This window comes from Lepidochelys olivacea (assembly GCF_965140295.1).
Source record: "Lepidochelys olivacea isolate rLepOli2 genome assembly, chromosome: 1".
In the NCBI taxonomy this organism is placed as follows: domain Eukaryota; kingdom Metazoa; phylum Chordata; order Testudines; family Cheloniidae; genus Lepidochelys; species Lepidochelys olivacea.
Genome location: NC_140411.1, coordinates 135071476 through 135085932, shown reverse-complemented (window position 1 = coordinate 135085932; position 14457 = coordinate 135071476). Strand labels below are relative to the sequence as shown.

Sequence of the window (14457 nt, the reverse complement as noted above, 5' to 3'; positions counted from 1 at the left end):
ATTTATTGAGGATTTTTTAAAAAGGGGATGATGAAGTGGCATTTAGGCACTATAGGCATTTAGGCAAATAAAGAAAGCATCATAGCTTGGCGTAGGGCTGTCCCCCAGACTGAAACCATTCTGAGAAAATCCAAAGTTACCACAGTTCTGTAATGAACAGGCTAGGGAGTATGTTTACCACTGCCCTTTATTGGATGGAATCAGAACTGCTCCACATGTAGGTCATGGATGCTACGCTGCTAATAGTTAACAGAAAGGATAATCTCTCTTATGTAGTAGAGTCCTCTGCTATCCTCTTTATTGCTGAGAAGTTTTGAGTCCCTTTTATTGTGCAATGTAGTAACATCGATGAAATCCTTGGTGTGTATGGATTTGTTACAATTTGCTTCTTTCCTTATTTGCATAGGGCTCTGATCTTGCAACTGGCTTCGTGCAGAGCTCCAATGACTTCAGCAGGCCTCCACATGGATGCAGGCATCCACCCCATACAGCTCCTTGCAGGATCAGAGCCTACGCCATCATTAACTGCTTTTATATAATAGCCCTGAAGAACAATTTTGACAAATGTAGGAAGCTATTCATTAGTATATGGGATTTTTCAAGCAACAAAGGCTTAGTTGTGACTAACTCTATCAACTACTCATCTTGGAGAGATATTATTAATGGTCGTGAGGACAAAGCATTGTCTTTGTTCATTCACTCACTAGCTCATAAATAATAATGCTGAATGTAAATATTAGAGGTTTAGTATACGTTTTTCTTTGTTTTTATTGTTTCTAATGTTAACTGCCTCTTTTGCCTCTGTCTCCACATTGTGTTCTAGAATTGGAATTTTTTTCCCAAGAGTAGATCGGCAACAGAAGTGTCGCTGTGCTAGGCTAATCTAATCAGTCACATCACAGATCCTCAAAGAGCTTAGTGTCCTTTCATGTTTAGTTTTGCTAGAATCATTTCCAGTGCAATTACATACTCTGTTCTGCTTAGGGATTTGAAATACATTTAGGATTACTATTAAAAATGCAGAATTATGTCCAAAATGACCTTGCTTTGTTTTTTCTTATTAATCCAAGAAACACAGAAGGAAGTCAGTACTATGCCAATCAGGTGTTTTAGATAGGATAAGGATAAACAAGGATTTAATTTTGAGTAAGTAAAAGAGAAATTATATCAGCAGAATGTCCACTTTGTCAACATTTCCCAAAATTCCAACCTTGTTTCTGACCAGGCCTCTTCGTGTGAATCAGTATGAAAGTTTATATTCTGCTCCAAACAGAGACTCTCCAGTTCTTGTGTGTTACTTTTGATTGGTGTGTTTTATTTTTATTGTGGGAATAATTTTATAACCTGCTTCTGCTTCCAAGAGTGGCTGACATTTTGAGATGAGCTGGAGCCTGTTCATTTTCACACTTGAAAGGTACTTTCTATGTGATGCCTACAGCTCTTTCCACTGTAATCCCAGCTATACTGTAATTCCTGATTACATCCTGGATAGTAGGAAAACTGTTAGTTATAGGCAATAAAAATGGTTCTCACACATGCCAACTCTTGTGAATTAATCGCGAGAAACACGATTTCTAAGTATCATTAATCCTGACTCATGATCTTGATAGAATTCTCAATTGTCAGGATTATTTTTTTTCAGCCGTGGCTACGCTGTCAGCCCTGGGAAGCCAATGTTCCCCTGCCAGCCTGGGAAGTAGGAGAGAGGACCCACCCCGCAGTCCCCCCAATCCCCGCCATGGCTGGGGAGGGTGAAGAACCCTAAGAGGATCAGGGGTAAGGCTGGGGGGGCTGAACTATGGCCTGGGAGCTGCAGGGGGGCTGAAGTGAGGAAGGTGGGGGCTGATGCCTGACTAATCTAATTGCCTTCTATGATGCGATAACTGGCTCTGTGGATGAGGGGGAACCAGTGGACATGTTATTCCTTGACTTTAGCAAAGCTTTTGATCCGGTCTCCCACAGTATTCTTGCCAGCAAGTTGAAGAAGTATGGGCTGGATGAATGGACTATAAAGTGGATAGAGAGCTGGCCAGAGCATCAGGCTCAATGGGTAATGATCAATGGCTCCATGTCTAGTTGGCAGCCGGTATCAAGCGGAGTGCCCCAAGGGTCGGTCCTGGGGATGATTTTGTTCAATATCTTCATTAATGATCTGGAGGATGGCGTGGACTGCACACTCAGCAAGTTTGCAGATGACGCTAAACTGGGAGGAGTGGTAGATACGCTGGAGGATAGGGATAGGATCCAGAGGGACCTAGACAAATTAGAGGATTGGGCCAAAAGAAACCTGATGAGGTTCAACAAGGACAAGTGCAGAGTCTTGCATGTAGGACGGAAGAATCCCATGCACCAGTATAGACTAGGGACCAAATGGTTAGGCAGCAGTTCTGTAGAAAAGGACCTAGGGGTTACAGTGGACGAGAAGCTGGATATGAGTCAACAGTGGGTCCTTGTTGCCAAGAAGGCTAATGGCATTTTGGGCTGTATAAGTAGGGGCATTGCCAGCAGATTGAGGGATGTGATCATTCCCCTCTATTCGACATTGGTGAGGCCTCATCTGGAGTACTGTGTACAGTTTTGGGCCCCCTACTTCAAGAAGGATGTGGAAAAATTGGAAAGCGTCCAGCGGAGGGCAACAAAAATGATTAGGGGACTGGAACACATGACTTATGAGGAGAGGCTGAGGGAACTGGGATTGTTTAGTCTGTGGAAGAGAAGAATGGGGGGGATTTGATAGCTGCTTTCAACTACCTTAAAGGGGGTTCCAAAGAGGATGGATCTAGCCTGTTTTCAGTGGTAGCAGATGACAGAACAAGGAGTAATGGTCTCAAGTTGCAGTGGGGGAGGTTTAGGTTGGATATTAGGAAAAACTTTTTCACTAGGAGGGTGGTGAAGCACTGGAATGCTTTATCTAGGTAGGTGGTGGAATCGCCTTCCTTTGAGGTTTTAAAGGTCAGGCTTGACAAAGCCCTAGCTGGATGATTTAGTTGGGGATTGGTCCTGCTTTGAGCAAGCGGTTGGACTAGATGACCTCCTGAGGTCCCTTCCAACCCTGATATTCTATATTCTATGATTCATGCACACACCCTGGGGATGGGCAGGGGGAGTTAAAAAATCCAGACACTTGAGCTAAAAACACAATATAACTTTTTTTAAAAATCTCATTTGGGGGCCAGTTTCATGATTTTTTGGGAGGGGTCTGGCTCATTTTTGATCTCTTGAAGTTGGCAAAACTGGGTTCTTAAGTTGCTGTACCTATAGTTTTAAAAACATTTGGGACATTTCCTTCTTTAGAGACAGCAGGTTCCCAGATCCTGATGTCAGAGATCCTGAAACCAATGAGAGCAGTTCAAAAGCTGTCATAGAGAGAGAAATGGTTCACAAGTGCAACTTCTGAAAGCCATCTTCATAAACGGTGAAATTCACCCCTTAAGAGTCAGCGCAAAGGCCCTGTACTGCTTAAGTCCCCTTTAAGCTCTCAAAATGGGTGGGACTTAACTGTATGTAGTGCATAGCTCTGGTGCTGATCCTCCACACAGGGATGAGTTTCACTCACATAGAGCTATGTGAATGAAACAAAACATATAAATATAAGATATATTATATAAAACCCACCAATTTTGCTTTGCTGGTATTAATCACGCCTTATATTTGATTGTCTTTGAACATTTGTGTGAACAAGTTTCTGTTTGTTAGAACTTGAGAAAGCAAAATCAGGAATACTCACCTGAATAAATGTTTTCACTAGAAATGTTATCAGAGTGACTTTGAAAAGCTTGTTTTGTCTTCATACCAATAGAATAATCTAAATGTTACAAAAGTTTGTGCCTAACTTGTGACTCAAAAAGACTCATTTTTACAAAGTTTAGGTCATGCCATCAGGGAACAGAAATAATACCATATGACTTAGGTGGTCAACAATATGGTCTGGGTAATGGACAGTCAATGCTCAACCAGTTTTGCTAATATTTGGTTTTGTAAATAATTCTTGAAATAGTATAACCAAACGTGAGCTATATTGGGATGGATGACCTCTTATTTAGGACGCGAGCTCAGGTCTCTGGAGACCTGGGTTTAATTCCCTGCCCTGACACAGATTTTCTATGTGGCCTTGGGAAAGTCAAATAAACTCACTGTGCCTCAGGTCCCGCTTCTGTAAAATGGGAGCTAATAGCACTTCCCTACCTCACAGGAATATTGTAACAACATTACAGACTAGTGTGCTACAGTCCGATCAGAATGGCCATATATGAGTACCACAGTTAGACAGACACGTAGATAGAAATGAGCAGTCCCACTAAAATTAATTGGGTTTCTCCTTCACTTGAGTAACATTAAAAGGTTAAGTATTTGCATGCTTGACCCCAAAATTATAGAGAATTTATTGGAATGGAAGTGTCTCATCTATTTCACTGAAAAGGTGACAGCGCTCAGAGACCAGTGGAGAAATGCATATCATTTTGCTGCTGACTTTAGACTTGGCACAGATGCAACACTCCTGTATCTTATGGTTCTAAAACCAAACTGCAATTCCATATCTATTTTACGAATAGTTGATTCTGTGAGGCAATGATGCTGCATGAGAGCTTGAAATGTAGAAATGGGTGATCAGTGAGGTAAAAAAATCTGTGAAAGCTGTAAATCAAATAACTTAGTTAACTATAATGTTAAAAGTTCATTTTAGTGTGGAATCTGTGCTTGAAATAGTAGGGTGACACTAAAGTACATTTTAGTACATATTGTTCCTCTGATATTTTACAGTTACATTTTAATAATAATAAGCAATCCCATACTGGGACTTTGTATGGCGCAGGAGTTTGCCTCACGAATTCTGTTACAGGATGGGGGCCTTAGTGAAGTACACAACTGTCCAAGGTTCCTGGTAAAGCCATTAAATTAGTAGTTAGGAGAAATTGACAAAGGTCATAGTTCAAGTGCCCTTGATGGTACATGGAAACAAAAAAATTCTTGCCATCCTGGCTGAGCATGCTTTTTTGTGGGCCAAAATAAGCTTTGTTGTGTGCTACTGACACTAGCCCTCCTCTTTGTAATGTCTCCCTAGTCACCTCTTACTCCCACAGCCTTTTCCACAACAAACCCAGAAAAATTTAGAAAAAACAAAAACCAAACAAACCCTCGCAACTTTGGTGAGGTAGCAAAAGAAAGTCTCAGCCTTTGCTACACAGGTTTTGCTTCATTTTCATTGTTAAAATTGTTTTGTGTGTAGTAGCTTTTTGTTTTTGTTTTGCCCTAGATAAATCATAATGGGGGATGGGGCGGGGGGGGTGGGGTGAGGAGTGGGAACATAGCTAATGAAGTCACAACCTATATTGTGAACAGAGAACCTCATCCATCAAACCGTCACCTCAGGTTTCTGTACAGGGTCACAGAGGAACAAAGTACGCCTGTGTAAGGTTGAAATAGCATTGGTAAGTGTTAGTGTGTGTGAAGCTGGTGGTCTGAAGTCTATTTATTTTGTCTGAAAGGCACAAATGGCATGCTGCTGAGTCAGGGAACAAGCATGGGGGAAGTGTCCTTATCAATTATTACTAGAAGGCTAACAACCGACATTTAAGAAGTGGAATTGTACCATCTGCTTTTCCACATCTTTCGTTTTGTTTTGTGGCAGCTGTTCATTTCTGAGCTTCAGAGAGAGATGGACAGGTAAAGCTTATGTTTCCAATTGAAACAACAATGTTTTTGAACAAAGCTCTAAAGACTTCGTTAACTATGAAGAATTTGCTGAGGATGAGATTTGATTTTTATGGCATAACTTCAAGGTGCATTATCTGGGAAAACCAAATATTGGCGCTTTGTACATGTAGTTAGAAGTCTTTGTCCAAAGTAAACTTCACATAATAGTTTTTTCTGCTTGTAGCTCTTATTTCAGGGAGCCGTAGATGTTTTTAATAACTCACCATTGATTTCTGTAATTCCTAATACATTTTTGATCTTATTTGTTAGGTTTTTTTTAACTTCATCTTTGTTATCTTTTTTTTTTTAAACCTTTAGATTTATTTCCAGGATCTTTATTTGAAAAATAAATAAACAAAAATTAGGCCCATTAGCAGCCTTAGGAAGTTCAGGTAGCTAATTTTTTTTTAAAAAAAAAGACTAATTCTTTAATATACTTTAACTGAGATGTAAACAGGAAACCCTTAGAAGTATCAAGGGGTGTATTTATTTCAGAAATTAGTAGCTAAGATGTTGATGAATGGAGATGCACTCTTTTTTATGCCTTGTCAAGAAGCACTCTTTGTATGGCATTTGGTGCCTGATGTCCAAATGACCACACTGTGTAGGCGAGTTTATTTGGATACCCTCTCTGAGGATTAACATACTGCAATGGTTGAATGCCAGCAGAATCTCTTTCCTCACCACCCCCCAGGAGAATGGTTTCTGCTGAAGTCATTTTGTGTGTGCTTTTTCCTGTGTGAGGATTAGGGAATAGGAGAATGGCTTTGTGAGGAGATTCGGAGAGAGGGAGCTGAGGAGAAACTAAACACAGGGTACGAAAGACTTTAGCCTTTCAGAGTTCTTTCAGTCAATTCATTCTGGGAGACCAATTGCATGTGATACAGCAGCTGGGGTTTTGTTTTCTTTTCAGCTGTATACTGTAGGAGAAGCTGGTAAGGTTATTTTTTCCCCCTTGTTCTACTGTTCCATGATGTTGTTGTAATTGCTTTATTCAAGTGATTGTTTCAAGAGGAAGGGAAGTTGGTTAATGATGCTGGGGACACCCTGCATTGTCTCTTCTTTGTACAGCTGCTTAGTTTGCAAAGAGGTACTGTTTACAGCAAAGGGACCAGTTTCCATTGAATATCTTTGCTATTTTTTAATCAAAGTTGTTTTCGCCTCTCTTTCTGCAAAGCTAGTAAAAATAAATATATAAAAGGAACTCAGCTCTTCAGTAATGTTTGAATTTATAGAAAGCTAATTTGGGGGGAAAAGCTTTCACCTAAATGCTAAATTTGAGATGTTTGTTCTTCATTGATGTTATCAGATTTCTCACTTTTCTGGGTTAATTCCAAACCTCTCCTGGGTTTTGCGTGAGGAACATATATTAGTCTTCCTTCTCACATGGTCAACCTAGACAACAGGGGACACTTGCTCTGACAACAAAATAAAAGGAAATAAATTTCTGTAAGGAAGGTGAAAATGAGAAATACAAAATAAATAAATAAATTAAATAAATGGGGCGGGGGAGGGAGGGATGGGGGATTATTTTAGTTTAGTTTAAAAAGAAATTGCAAATAAATCCTCAGCAAGGACATTAATATTAGACACTTATTCTTACCAAAGTGCTTGTGGATAATGTAAGACGATAAATACAAGGCTAAATAGAAAAAATAAGGAATCTCTCAGAGGAATCAAAGTATTCAGATTCACATATAGTCTAATTACACCCTCTCAAAGAGGCAGTTTTCAGATTCTCATTTGAAAAAAAATTAGCTGTCCATTCCCTCCCCCTGCCCCACACATTATTTTCAGAATAGTGACTTGTGTTTGTCTGCATCTTTTATTTCCTTTCATATCATCGTGGGAAACTTTATCTTGAATTACTTGAGGATATGTGAACACAGCTTGGGGCATACCATGCCTAGTCCACAGGCAAGCTATGAAAATCCTTCCTGTGACTCAGATGAATTGCAAAGTCCATAATTACAAACAAAAGTTTCTTTTGTGGTCAGTCAAAAATCACAGACAAGGGAACTGGAGAATGATTGACACCAGTTATAGGAGTGATTGACAGAGAACCAGAAACTTGGTCCATGACATAGTATGTTAGTTTTTCAAGCAGTGTTGGTCTTTTTTTTACAGTTATTCATTTCTTTATTCCCAGTTCCCCTATTGAGTTCTGAATGATTTGCTAAAATGGTCCTTTGTAGCTATAGCCTATGGATGTCTGTATACAATGATTTACTAATCTGTTGCTGCTGAAACAAAACTGATAACTGCATCATAATCAGACCTCCTTGAAAGAATGTGTAGATTCTATACACTTTACACACTTAGCTGTTGTTCCAGTTACAGATCCCACTCTTATTAAGTAACGAAGTGCTAATGCCCAATCCTGCAAAACCATACTCACAAGGTTAGCTCTTACTAATGGAGCCGGCCCACTCATCTTAATGTGGTTACAAGTGTGAGTAAAAGTTTGGCGGATCAGTTTCCTAATCATTAATGAACTGGATTAGGAAGTGAGCCGTTACTTTTCTTTTCTTTATGGCTTTGAAACATAAACATCTATTAAAATAGACATTGATGGAATCTGTCATGGGAGCCCAATGAATGTCAAGCTCACTGGCTGAATATCAGAGTTTTGTAGACTTTTGACTTCACCATTACAGGGAAATGCTAAAAGATGGAGCACATTTTGCAACTTTACCTTTAGAATACTAACAATTTTGGCAGCAAGGGAAACATAATTCTTCTATCTCTTTGCGTTCCACACTAGATACTGTGACCCCAGGGTTAGCAGTGTAACTTAGGGCTACTCTCTAGGAGGACAGAAGTTAAATTAGTATAGTCTTATCACCTACCATTGGAGTCCTTACCCCTCCCAACTCCTAGCAATAACTCTCAGTTCTGCCAAATGGTTAGATTCATTATCTTTTGGCATCAGGATCTGTTTTCAGCAAACTGACACATCAGGTTAGGCTTCTGGCTGTGGTTCTAAAGATGGAAAAGTAGTTAAACTCCGGACTGTAGAGCAATATACACTGTTTATTATTTTCACACCACTGATTTCAGTGTGACTACTTGTGTGAGTAAACGTTTTCAGTATCAATACCCCAGTCATGAAGGAACCAATCAAAGTGAACAGTTACTATGTCTCCTTGGTTCTCTGCTATAGCACTGTTCAAACTCTGTTCATTAGTTTTCATAACTCAGCAGCATTCTTTAATGTATGAAAGTAAAAATGAGGCTTTGTTGTCATTCTTCCCAAATATGCGTAGGTCTGCAAAATTCCCTTGGAAGAGAAAATGTGATAACATTGACCCAAGTGAACCACATTATCTGCTATTTCTATCCACACTGGAGGTAATGTAACTGCACTGAGTTAGTTGGCCCCAGCAAAAAGAGACATAAAATTATCTGTTTGAGCCTATACTCTGGCTAGTTCATCATCATATCACAATACAAAAATATCTATTTTTTTCTGTGTATACATTATTGGCAGTTATTGCTTAGAAAAGGGGGTGGGATCCAATGCTAGGTGAAAGGTAATGTTGTTTTGCCAGACCTGTTATGTTTATCGTCCTGTATTTTACATAGGAATGTGGTTGTGTAATTTAAAGTACTTGCTATGTTTATGAGCACAGAGAACATGTGTGGGAAAAGTCCTTGCAGCTCATGGTTTCCAATCCTTCTAAAAATAACCACCAGACTCCCACGTCATCATATCTCATGCTAAATATCCTGTAAAGAAGGTGTGCTTTCATTATCCAAGTCTAGCATCTGGTCTCTCATGGGAAGTTGCCATTTTACAAGCACTAATCCACCAGAGGTCCAGTCGGATGGAATAGGGTAAGAATTAGGGAATACACCCCCAGTTGCTCATGTAACAAAACAAGAGACTTTGAATATTGCTGTAAAGTCAATTCTATCACATAGTAATGTTTTTTTTTTAATTGCATCTGAAAATGGTCAGCAATTGCATTAATCATTCTTTTTAATAGAACTAATTTATAGTAATTTTCAATCTTTTATTTTGTCATCCATTCAAATGCGGGCTATATTCTCTAATTATCTATTATCAGAGCTCCATTGTGGCAGCTTCCTATATGATTGTCAATTATTCTTTTTGGTACTTGACAGATATGGTCCTGGAACTTTAAAACTGCCAGATGTTCTATACTGTCTTTTTTACAGGAACCCAGTGTAACTTGATGAAAACTACCTTGCTGAGTAGGTGATCAGCCACAGGATTGGTGGAATTTAAAGTCTCTGAGACGGTATAACTTATGGTTGAGGTTTTCAGAGCTGATGAGTGGATTTAGCCACACAACTCACATTAATCTGTATGCATGTTGTGTGACTAAATATCATGCCTCACCATCTTGGAAAATGTTTATTTGTGTGTGTGTGTGTGCACCCATGCGTACAACTAACAATCCTTTGTAATTAGATATGGTGAGCATCCTTTATATGACATTTCTGTGTCCTTTAGGAAGATATCACCATTGCCATTGTAAATGTTCAGGATTTAACAGCTTGACTATGAAAATTCATGGCAGGTTAAAGCTTTGCATAGATGATAGAACAGACTGGACACTGTCTAGAACTCATATTTGATACAGAATGGAATTATTGAGACATGTGGACTTAATGTATAAACATAACCTCTATTGAGACCAGGATTGAAATGTTAATGATCTTTTGTCTGACACTTCAGGGAAAGGCCACCAATGATTTCCTAGGGGAAAAGAGCTATTAGCTTGAAAACGTGTCTTAGTCTGACCAAGCTTTTTTACATTATTAACTGTCATCTATGTAGGTACATAAGAACTTTTGAAGTTCTCTCTACTACAGAGAACTTCAAAGAGAAAAATAGAATGGGGTGCTTTTACTTCCATGAAGAAAGCGGATCTCTGAGATACTTCAGCGCTAAGACCAGGAAGCTAAGGGACAGCCTGTCAGTCAGGCCTTGTCTATATGGGAAAATCTGTAAGAATTTTTCTGTACAGGTGAAGCTTGTCCAGTGGTAGCTATTGAGGCTAGGGAGTAGGCTGAGGCTTTGTGAGCCATATTATGATCAGAAACGTGTTAGACGGCATTGTGACATTCCTCACAGTACATTCTGGACTGTTGCATAGCTGTTATTCCTCAGTTCTCCAACCTGGAATGCCTTTTACACTGTTTTACTGGTGAGCAGCCACTCCCGGTCAGTTAATTACACAGCCTCCAGCATGCAACTTGCTCTCAAATACACGGTATTTAGTGCTACTAGCTAACAACTTATAAATTACACTGCAGAGGAATACCTGCAGATTCTCTAATCCAAAACCTTCTCCCATAAATGTGCATCTTTTATTGCCTAACACCTTGTTGAACAATGAAAGCTCATATAAAGTCCGACATTCCATCTAAGGAAAATGATATGCACCAGCTTTGTTATCCCAAATGGAGTTTCCCCACACACTTTAAACCAAAAACACTGTTTAGATAAAACAATGAAACAAGTTTATTAACTACAGAAAGAAAAGAGACTTTAAGTGACTACAAGTATTAAGGCATAAAAGTCCAGATTGGTTACAAAAGAAATAAAAAGATAAAATGCAAACTAAATGCCTAACTTAACAAACTAAGTGCAAAAGGTTTTTCTCACCATAAGCTTACACCAGCCAGTACTAGCTGAAAAGCCTCTCAGCTAGGACCTCTCCTCTCCCAGTTCAATGGTGCTTCCTTTGTCTTTCGAGTGTTGTAGCTGTCGTGAATAGAGATGAGGAGAGAAAGAGGTGATTTGGAGGCCATTGTCTCTCATTCTCTCGCCACTTTGCTGATTACCCTCCAGCTGGGGTGCAGGAGACAGATAGTCTCTTGTGGACGTGAGGTTGAAACCATGCCTTTGATGAAATGTAAATTTCTCATTCCCATCTTCTCGTTATTGGAAAATGGCTGCTTAGCTGGTGATAGCTCTGGGTGTTTGCCAAAACTGGTTTGGGCCCGATTTTCTTAACCTTTGAGCATGTTATAACAATGGTATACAGTAGAATTTTGTAACTTCACATACAATAGTGATACACATTTTACGAGGACAATAATGTTCAGCAGATTATGACATTTCAAATGATACCTCACAAGTCATACTTTGTACAAAATTTATCATAGTCTTGTAAAAGTGGTGAACATAATCATAGAATATCAGGGTTGGAAAGGACCTCAGGAGGTCATCTAGTCCAACCCCCATATTCAAAGCAGGACCAATCCCCAATTTTTGCCCCAGATCTCTAAATTGACCCCTCAAGGATTGAACTCACAACCCTGGGTTTAGCAGGCCAATGCTCAAACCACTGAGCTATCCCTCCCCCAGTATAGACTATCAGAGGCACACTGGTAAAAATACCTCTAAGCTACTTTCACCAGCTCTCCCACCATCACTAGCACCTCTGTAACAGCACTGTGGTCTGCCCAAGGAAACAAGGAAAATGAACTTCTGCTCCCTCCAAGGAGACCCAAAAGGAAGTTACACGATATTGTACCTGGAGCATGTAGTTCAAGGCATGGGCAAAAGACTGTCTCCGTTCAAGAGTTGCTGTGCAGATGCCAGCTGTGGTCAGTAAAGATACAAGAAGAAGGCTAGGAAACCACTGGAAGCAACGAGACTAGGGGACCAAAGACTGCATAAGGTTTTGACCCTGCAAAAGCCTTTTAAAAATATTTATAATAAACCTGTTTTGTGGTTAGAAGAGGGAAGTTTGGAAGTCAGTAGTTTTGACAATGCTTAGAAGTAAGTGGTCAATAATTTATAATGTTGATTAGTGCCTTAGGGTGTTTTGGAAAGAAAAATGTAAAAAATAAGTTATTTTAGTCCCTATCATGGTTGTTGTGTCAACAACGACGTTTTCCTACAGACATTCAGGAGGATTTTTATCACTCAGAGCACCAAATAGCAGGATGAACTTTATTTCTTGTGTAAGGTTTAATTTCCATTTTAGTTTTAAGAATAAGATGAATTGGGGGAAAGTTTGATATGGGGAATTCTGTGGTTAGATGATGTTAATACATATCAAAAACAGTCTGTGACTTACTTACTATAGTTTTGAAATTGAATAGTCAAATGATATACCAGTGTAGATGAGAGAAGAATTTGGTCAAGAGTGTCTGGTACATTTAAAAACAATTGGTTAAGTTTAGAAAGAAAGTAGAGCCATATATATATATATATATATATATATATAATTACTAGAGGGAAGAGTACAAAAGAAATACCTGTACTCAGTTAACACTCTGATCTGGCATTACTTTTACATCCACAGTGCCCATTGATTGGTGTCAGTCAACCAATTGTCAAGGTATTTTTACAATTTGGGATCTTACAGAACTCATTTGCGTTTTATGGACATCCAGCTGATAGTGATGGCTTGACATATCTTCTTGATCTTCAGCTAGCTAAGGGATAGTAACATATAATCTATCTCAGATATTGACCTAGTCATGCTTACCCACCATTTATCACCTCTAGACATCCATGCTTGCATTGTTAGGGAGGCATGCTCAAGGAAAAGCTTACAGGAAGTGGCTCATAGAATTCTCTGTGGCTGGCCCTCACCTCTGGAACTCATTCTTACTGCAGGGAATACAAGATGCATATCTTTATTTAGCCTGACTCAAGCAGGCATAGAACACACTTTTTCATATGTTATGCATTTGTGTCTATCACCAGCCTTGATTTGTAGCTCTGCAGCCCAGGGTGTAGTGCTCATGCAGAGGGGTTTGTCTAAATTTAGGAGTGCGTTAATTATTTTTATTTTATAGTAGTGGTTGAGGTTCCCCCCTACAGTTTGAAGAATTATTTCCAAAATGCTAGAACTGTATCTTGTATTAATAACCCCCAAAAGGCCTCCCCCACCCCAAAATGCTGACTAAAACCAGTTGGAATAGACTGCGAAGATAACAACTGTAGAGTGAGAGAGAGGACATGTCTATACTGGTATTCTCTCTCTCTCTCTCTGTTACATCCTCACACACGGTCTCATTCTGCCCTCTTTTACTGTGGTTTTACACTGTTGACGTCCGTGGAGCAACTCCTGATTTACAGCAGTATAAATGAGATTTGAATCGGGTCCATTGCGTTTCCTGGTTTCATATTACCATTAGACATAAATATGTCAGGTATGATGATCCTATTCGAGAGCTGAATAGTCATAAAATGACTGTTATGCCACCCTCTGATATGTTCAGCAGGAGGACTGAGTCCTCTCCTTCCCAAACATGCAAGGTGGGATATCCAACATTGGCATAACCCAGTTCCATTGGAGTCAAAGGGAGTTTTACCATTGACATCAGTGGGAGCATTAGGCCACTGTTGAGTACTTTTGAAAATATCACCTGCAGACTTATTTCTGCAGAAATATTAGCATGCGTAGGTTGGGTATGGGGAGGAATATGTTCTTAGCATACTAGTGCAGTATGTGGAGTACTTACTGCTCTACAGGGTAGCTTGCTTGTCCACTGTAAATACAATGGAAGTTGCCTGCCACTGCTTTCTTTGCCCTGGTTTACCCCTTGTACTTCTTGTTCTCAATTGGTGCTGCTACTCTTGGATTTTCCACTTATTTGGAGTCCATTTGCTGAGCTCTTAAGACTCTTGTGTGTGTAAGTTTCCCACCTCACTATTTTTGCATGGGTGTGCATGGGTGTGTAAGTTTCCCACCTCACTATTTTTGCATGGGTGTGCATGCCAAACATTTATTTCCACAATTAAACATTCTAAAATATAAATCCAGTTAC

At 39.5% G+C, this 14457-nt stretch overlaps 1 protein-coding gene across 3 annotated transcripts in view; it reads left to right on the top strand.

Annotated features, from left to right (window-relative positions):
• MID1 (midline 1) overlaps positions 1-14457 on the top strand; it is a 325456-nt gene that overhangs the window by 94269 nt on the left and 216730 nt on the right. The window contains exon 1 of one of the 3 annotated variants that reach the window (XM_084649324.1): positions 6491-6509. The exons of 1 other annotated variant lie outside the window; for it this stretch is intronic. The gene's annotated coding sequence lies outside the window, so the exon portion shown is untranslated. Of the gene's footprint in view, positions 1-6490; positions 6510-6551; positions 6630-14457 lie in introns of those variants that run through there. One more of the 3 variants, XM_084649323.1, reaches the window with a different exon arrangement.